This window comes from Dysidea avara, chromosome 11 (genome assembly GCF_963678975.1).
Source record: "Dysidea avara chromosome 11, odDysAvar1.4, whole genome shotgun sequence".
NCBI classification, from domain to species: Eukaryota; Metazoa; Porifera; class Demospongiae; order Dictyoceratida; family Dysideidae; genus Dysidea; species Dysidea avara.
The window spans coordinates 21,898,673-21,907,179 of record NC_089282.1 but is presented as its reverse complement, the minus strand read 5'-3'; the positions used below and the strand labels follow the sequence as shown (position 1 = coordinate 21,907,179).

The following is an 8,507-nucleotide window of genomic DNA, read 5'->3' as shown; positions in this document are numbered from 1 at the left end:
TATTCACCCACTTTTGTCTACGAATGTTAAATCTGTATTGGTTACCTTCTGATATGACCCCATGCTGTGGATTACGGTGCTGGCATTTGTAGCTAGCTATATCAGTCTTCATAACCTGGCAGATCTAAAAATAAGTTGACTAGCTATCACAACAGCAAATTAATTCAGAAAGCTCATCATAAATGCAAGTAAAGCTCCATGCACAGGCAGGACAGCACAGGGTTACTATAGTGGACTAATAGCAGGGGCGGATCTAGGATTTATGAAAGGGGGGGGGGGCTAACTCAAGGTACTAATCTCTTGGGTAGAGGTGTGCAAAGCACACTTCCCAACTAGGGGGGTCTGGGGGCATGCTCCCCCAGGAAAATTTTGAAAAATAGATGCTAAAATATTGCAATTTGGAGACATTTCCACCTAAAATTCATATCTAGATATTTTATATACTGCCTTTAGATTATAGGTATGGCTCTCTGAAGCATTTTACTAAAGGAAAAGTTTGGGTAGTTACAGACAACCAAGTACATGATGCACCCCTCTCACAATTGCACAACACTGAATAGGTGCTTGTTAGAATAATAATGTTGAAAGTGGAAAATTTTGAAATTTGAACAATACAAGATTGAATCTGAGAGCATTTTCAATGGAAATTGTGTACCTGAATTAAGTATTGCCATACATATTAACTACACAAGTAAATACATGAATGAAGCCCTTTAAACAGACTAATGCACTTCATTGTATGTATAAGTGCAGGCAGATTTGGAAAAATTCCATAACAGAACCAACTACATGTTTCCAGTGAATGTTCTATTAGAGTAATTAGCTGACTGCTCTATTAGAGTATCTCGATCTTGTACACCTCCAATGCTGATCCGGGTCCTTGTTGCATAAACTTTAGCATAAATCCACTGATAATACCTTGGAAAGATGTTTATAAGGTGGTTTTATGAGTATTTGTATTATTAGTGATCATATAATTATGCTAAGACAAAATTTCATTATAATACTCAGCATATTGATCAAGTAAAGCCTAAATATGAAGGGGGGGCTTCAGCCCCCCCCCCCCCCCCCCCCCCCCTGGATCCGCCCCTGAATAGCTACCATCACACCTGCTTTCACTTTATTTGGTGCTTAAGGCTAACAAAGTGTCACTAAGCTAAGGAGCATGCATACTAATTGTGATCTTTAAATGTGTCATTATGCTCAACACTACTGCTACTTAGCTATACCTGTTTCCAAGTCACAGATCTAGACAAAAATATAAACTCATGATACAGATATCTAGTCAGAGCTATTCAACTGTTTTACATAGTTGTGAACTTGTAGCTAGCTATCAATCATAGACTTTCTGCTGGTCACCCTCCAAATTCCTGATTCACCCCCAAAGGAGAAATCCCAGAATAAACACTGGCCCCAACTTCAGTGTTCAGCCATGTAATAAACATTTCCCTGCAGCATGTTATGAATGTCATGTTCATCTTGTGTATCTGATCTACTTTTAATTCCCTTGCACTCCAAGCTATGCATATTGCTACAAGTGTAGCTACCAGTACATAGCTATGCCACAAAACCTCAAGTGGCACATTCCCAACACCATAACATCCAGAGGGGAGGGAGATTGTCACTCTTGGTTGTCAGTGTGGCTTGTTATTGCACCACTTAGCCAACAGGAAAGGAGGACAGGGTCTGGGTTTTGAGCCAGAAGGCTATTATGTGTGTACATGTGAGTAAGATTTTGGTCATACCCAGCATTTTCATTGTAGTAAATTATGCATGACTACAAGTCAAGCATTGACAGTTGTCTAAAGACCACATATAATAGTAAATTTTAGAGAATGAATGATTAATGAGACAACTAGCTACCTTAATTAAGGCTTCAGTACCAAACCTTTCCCTCTGATTTCAACCTACTAAACAACCCGGTCCTATAGCTACAGTGGATAACATGACAACAGTAGCAATTATTACAATGTGTAAACACGCACACGCACATGTGCACACAACACCAACACACACTTTGAAAATATTTTCACTCTGAGGCTCTCACAGTTAATTAATTATTGTTTTGGTAACACCAGTCAGCTAGACAGTGAAAGTAATGAAGCTGAGATCATCTGATGTACCTACATCTGCACACAGGGTACAATGCACAGTTGATTTTAGATTGTTTGTGAAATGCAATTGAGCAATTTGCACAAGTGACTCACATGAATGTTTATGCACAATGTTTAAATAAAAACTAGTTCAGTATATATAGCTATGTCCCTGGCATTCTCTAACAATCTAAGGGGGTGAGTAATTTGGTTGCATTTTATTAATATTACAAGGAGCAGGTATAGTGCTTATATGTTCAAACATCAAATCACGTGTGTAAATTGTCCAATTGCATTTTGCAAGCAATCTGAATTCAACCATACGTCACCTGGTTTAGGGGAAGTACCTTCAATACCACAATTTACACAAAAAAAAACAGGCTCTCTATAGACTGGCAGCTATAGCTAAACCAGGACTAGAGTTATATTAATCACAGTCTAAGATCTGGAGCTCATAGTATCATATATTACTGCTGGAAGTCATGCATGGTATTTATGAAGGATGACTTACTGGCAGTGTCCTGTCATTCTAAATGTGCATAATTATAGCTACCACATAACATTGTTTACCATTCAGAGCTACAGGTGATTATAATTATGTCAAGACAGTGGTTAGCTAAATGGAATTGTTTTGTAGCCTGTAAAATTAATGCAGGGCCAGAATTGATAATTACATAACAAGAGTTAATAATGCTCCCTACTGTCATTAACTCTGTTTCCATATTATAGTTAACTTCTTCAATTGCAGCTCAGTTGTAGCTATCAGCCTGTATGTATAGCAAATTACATGACCTTATATCAGATTCTCCTGTATGCACCATGGATTATATAGGCATATGAAGCAGTTATACTTTTTGGTCCAATAATTGTCACCTCTAATGCCCCCAAATCACCAGCCAATTTTCTCTGCATATGCATAATACTAGATTCTGACCACATTAGTTTTATAGGTTTTCTCATGGGTCCATGGTGGGATAACACTACTAGTGATGCTGTTATTGATATGCTCGATGATTGCTAAACACCGTGTGTGATTAGCTTTGTAGGACGTTCACTGCCTTACTGTGCTAAGGTGTTTTGGTCCTGGAGATGCATTTGAGAAACAAACATTAAAATATTTAATCCTGTTGCCTACTTAGAATCATTCAGCTAAGACTCAGCAAAGAAATGTATCTATAAGACAAACAATGGGATATCTTTAGCAGCAACATAGTGGTTCAAGCACAGCTAAGGTGTACTTCATGACCTCATTAATTTTACCTATACAACATAACTGGGATGACATGCATATATCCCAGAATTGTATGCAGGCTCCAATGAAGCAGTAAACGATGATCATAGTTATCGCCTTACAACAAGTCAACATGTACTATATCAGGTATACAGCCAGAAATGAGTGTTAAAACTAGCTAGCAAGCAATATATTCCTAAGATGTAAGTTTCTCTGTAAGGTACTCTCCGCCTACGTGGCCTCCTAAAATACCAAAATGTAAACCACATCACATGGGGTATCTAACATAGTTTGTCTCTACTGCTGGTTCATTTCTCATCACCATTGTCCGCTGGTCTCTCATCTTCATTGATTGATTCTTTGCCAGATTGCTTCTCATCCTGATAAAAAAAAAAAAATTTTAAGAAATTGAAACACAACTTCTGCTTACCATTGTGGAACCCTGTCAACTTACTGCTCATGAACTTGATTTGCTCTCCTTGAAAAAAAACATTTACATCACAACTAATGACAGTTATTTTATACACCCTCAGCAAACAGCAGTAATTCAAAATTTATATTTAAAAATTGTTACTATATTCACACCATACACCCTACAGGTCTACTTTTAAAAAAATATCCATCACATACTACTCTAATAGAACACTCAGCAGTTTCATGATGCAGTATCAACCGTTCCAACTGGAGGTTGATCACCCACTTAATCTTCTGCTGATGCTACAAGTGACTCTGATGGTTTTGTTTCCGTTGGTTTTACTATACAGATGGTTCAGGTCAATAATTTTAGTTAAAGCGTCCTCTGGCTTTGCTACTACTGGTATAGGGCATTTTCACATTTTCATGTGTTTTAAGGTACTACAGGTTTCATGGAAATAGTTTTGTATGCATTTGTCAGATAGTGGTTGTCCATATTAATTAATAAGACCACCTCATTATTTAGTTTATCCTTTTGGTCCATAAGGTAGCCCCCTATTACTGATGGTTTTATTGAGTTTAGTTATTTCAGTAACTTTATAACTTTTATTCACCATAGCAGGCTGCTCCAACTGTGACCTTCTATTCGTGACCTTTATATACGACAAAGCACGGCCACCAACAGTAAGTTGCCGTTTGAGAGCCTACACAGCACAATGATTTAATCACCTTGTAATTGCTCCAACAAATTCATTGACCATGCTTCTAAGCCATCAGACAATACTAGTAGATTACTGCCTATTTCTTTGTTAAAGTAGCGTTTTCACCTTCCATTTTCTTCTTTCACTGCCAGTTTCACGAACGCCAGGGGTGCGATCACGTTTACCGAATTATTTCAGATTAAACTGAATATTAAATTTTTTGTGTCAGTTAGTGATGTAACATGATAAAAATTTTGACTGGTTACGTAAAATTGCAACAGGTAATTTTTGTCTTATAACAGCTGGTGTCAAGCCATGCAACTGTTTGGTAACCAAAATGTAGTTAGCATGCTTCACTAATGCCACTAACATTCTTTGTGGTACTCCTACATACATGGCTTTCCCTAATGGACTGTAGAGTATTACAACATAAACACACACTCACATTTTATGTTGCATTGTTACATCACAACTATGGCAAAGAAAATAAACAAAAGAGTATAATGAAGATTTGGCTTTAAAACATGCCAAATGTGTAGTGGGTTTGTTGGAGCTTGTATAAATACAACTTTTTTGGTGAACAAGTGTCCTGAAAAAAAATAAAGCCATACAAGGTATGATGTCATCAAACATTAACGCATGTATGGCTGCACGTGCAAGCTTGTCATAACATAATTAAACTTGTCAAGACTTGATTGTGTCTGTTATTAATCGCCTGTATCCTGTCTGCAATAGTTGGCAGAATGATGCAAGATTGACATATGATGATGTAATACTAGACAACTCTAAGGAACATCAGTTTGAATTGTACAGTTTACATTTTCGCATTTGTGAATCCGGCCTTAAAGATGCTACCTTCCATCTCATGTTGCCATAGAACGCTTAGTTTTTGTTTTATAAAACAAGTTGCAGAATATGTTAGAACACAATCTTGTGTAAGGGACCATAAGTAGTGCACTTTTTGCATCGCCACTCAAAATGTCACTGTACAACTTGTGACATCGGACTGTAGATACTACTGCCTGACTGGAAATTGTTCCATATTTTAGATGCCTGTCTTAATTTTGATAACTTGACATTTTTAAAGGTTTATATTATAATATGCAAAGCAAATATCTTTGCCCTCAGTGCTTAGAAAGTACTTCAAGTAGTAGTGCTACCCAGCCAGGTGTTCAACAATAGTCTGTAGCTCCTAGTTGTGATAATGGCGCTTTCTTCTAGAACACCTTGAGTCATGCACACTTTGCTGTGCTTTTTTTCATTATGAGATTTTTCTTTGGAGTGTGATTAGTAAAGTATTCAATTGCAGGTACAGTAGTTAATATATATTATATATATATATATATATATATATTTTTTTTTTTACTTTGCAGAAACTTTTAAAGTTAAAGCGATGTCTGGAAGACAGTTGAGCAGAAAGAAAATCTACTCCAAAGAGAAAGCATATATGGTAAAGAGAGGACAGCGGAGCTTCAAGTAATGGAGACTCATCAACTGATGTATGGACTACTCAACAACAGCCACAACAGAGACCTGTGTCACCATCAACCGATTCAGCAAGCTCTAGGATAGTATATAACCTGATACAAACCTTACCTGCTCATCCTGTCAAACAACAGACAGATCCTGGGGACCAGATAACGCCATCACAAGCCATGCCACCATTGTCAATGGGACACACAGATAACCAATGTAGTCAGAAGATGCAGATGCGAGTAGTCACCACGCATTGAAAGTTTCCAAAATATGTAAATGCTTTAGCTAATCACTTACAAAAATTAGAAGTATTTTTGTTTGTCTGTAAGAAACCCAAAGGCAAACTAAAACCATGGTAACAAACAGTAACCATGACAACAATGAAATGGATATGACATAATAGAAGACAGATAAGAAGACAGATAATCCCACTACAGATGAGACAGATGCTGGTGAATCTAAACCCCATTTTTTCACTTCATTATACTGATCATGTACATATTCATAAACAGAAATGACAATGTCTCACTATTTTATATCAAGACTACTGTTTACTTCACTCCATAAAAAAGAGACTTTTGTATTTATTTTATACTTAAAGCGTGTCCAGCCTCCTCTGTATCAAAGCTGAAGTAAAGCCTAGTGCTTAATCACACATGTGAGAAATATATACTCTACTTAATGCTCTACAAGATAAAAAGTTTTGTTATTGAGTAAATCACTCACTAAGCAAAATTGATTGTCCTTCGATTCCAGTCTGCTGGGTCAGCCATTTTAAATCATGTGATGATTTAATATCACGTAAGTGACAAGATGAAAGTTTCTATCATGACCAATTTTTGAAAACAATGTGATTGTGGAGCCAGTTCAAACCAAGATTTACTGGTGAGTAAAACAGTGTGTACAATTTTGTTCTAGGTTGTGTAACTTATAATAAGCAGTGTTGGGCAAGTTACTTTTAAAAGTAACTAGTTACATATTACATGCAGCTGAACTATTTAGTTACAGTTACATATTACCCATAAAATAAAGTAACTGTAATAATATTACATATTACATTACTTTGTGTCCATAGCCTTAAGCTGTCACGTATGAAACTACCACCTTATCACGTGACACGATTGCGTTGTTGGACAATGTGCAAGTCTTTATATAAGTAAGAAGCTGGTGAATATGCCTCATTTAGTAGGCTTCATTACTTCGTTGTGGCTAGGCGTTACTCAATGGATTACTAACGAGTTCAGTAACTTTGTTACTTTTAGTAATAATATTACGTAATATTAGATTCGTTACAGAAACTATATTACTTAGGTAACGCGTTACATTTGCAAGTAAAGTAACTTGAGTTATATTACCTGTTTTTATAGCGTATTTCATTATATTACTTTTTTACCACAAAAGTAATAATATTACGTAACGCGTTACATAAGTAACGCGTTACTCCCAACACTGATAATAAGTAACACCAATTTGTTTGCACAAATCCAGTTTTCTCTTGTATGACCAGACCACTTGATTTCCTTATCAACTAGGTAAGGAGATAGGTCTAGGATCTGGAACAGCTCACAGCTCCCTGTTTAGCCACTACTAAAACACTAACCATATCATGTGGGCACTGAAAATACAATACAAAGAACTGTTATGAATCTTCACCATTTGTTAATTAGTTGTGGCAAACACAATTCGCTGGAAAAATATTTTTTGGCTGTCCGTGTAAATAAAGCACATTGAATTCATCATACAACAAAATGATCTCTAATAACAAATTTACAGTATAACAATCTAGTAATGATTGTACAGTATGCTAGTTCTGTATGTTAGGGATCGTGGAAGTCTGCATGTTATCATAAAAAATACTGACCTAAAACCAGCCTCATATTACCTTCATATTAACCAAGCCCAAAAGTGCCTTCAGAACAACCCAAAACTCTTCCAATTAGTTGCTAATATTTTTACAAGTGCATTCAATTCAGGCATTCCAAACCTGCATCTGTGGCTACTGCTAAATGGTCTAGTTTCCAAGTCACAAATACTGGGGGTTGTGATGATAGACTGCATATACAACAGGTCTGTAGACAATGGACCAAGCAGATGATATATTTTCTGGAACAAGATTGGGACTGACCTGTCTGACCGTGTTCTGGACTCCTAGTCTGCAATCATGTTTGGAACCTCTTAAGCCTGCATGAGGATGTTCCTCATCATCATGTACCACATAACCAGAGGTCCTTTGTTAGCTGAGACAACTTTGGTGATGCTACCTCCCCCCATCCAGCCATGGAATTGACCAGTTGCAAGAGGGCTGTGATGCCTGTCCCTCTTTACACTTGAATTACTCGAGTAGCTGCCAACAGCTGATTTTCTCCCGTAGCAGTTTTAGATCCAATGTCAAGAAGCTTACTGATGTCCCAGAAATAGATCTGTTGAGGTCAGAAAGGATTTCTTAATATACTACCAGGTAGATAACTGAGATAGAGATCTCGGCATCTCCATAGCTGGCTTGAGAACCTTTGTGAATACCCTTGGGGCTGTGCACAGACCAAATGTGAGGCAACTGAACTGGTAAGGAAGGGATAGCTCAATTGAGATACT

The 8,507-nt window shown here is 37.1% G+C and overlaps 1 long non-coding RNA gene across 11 annotated transcripts in view; it reads right to left on the bottom strand.

Moving 5' to 3' along the window:
* Positions 1-3,405: 3,405 nt before the first annotated feature.
* LOC136237580 (uncharacterized) overlaps positions 3,406-8,507 on the bottom strand; it is a 33,114-nt gene continuing 28,012 nt past the window's right edge. For 6 of the 11 annotated variants that reach the window (XR_010692540.1, XR_010692538.1, XR_010692533.1 and 3 more), the window contains 2 exons: positions 3,755-3,802; positions 3,406-3,704 (listed from right to left, as the gene is read on the bottom strand). This is a non-coding gene — a long non-coding RNA (uncharacterized lncRNA). Of the gene's footprint in view, positions 3,705-3,754; positions 3,803-7,797; positions 7,985-8,040; positions 8,336-8,507 lie in introns of all 11 variants that reach the window. The other 5 variants (XR_010692536.1, XR_010692542.1, XR_010692537.1 and 2 more) reach the window with 4 other exon arrangements.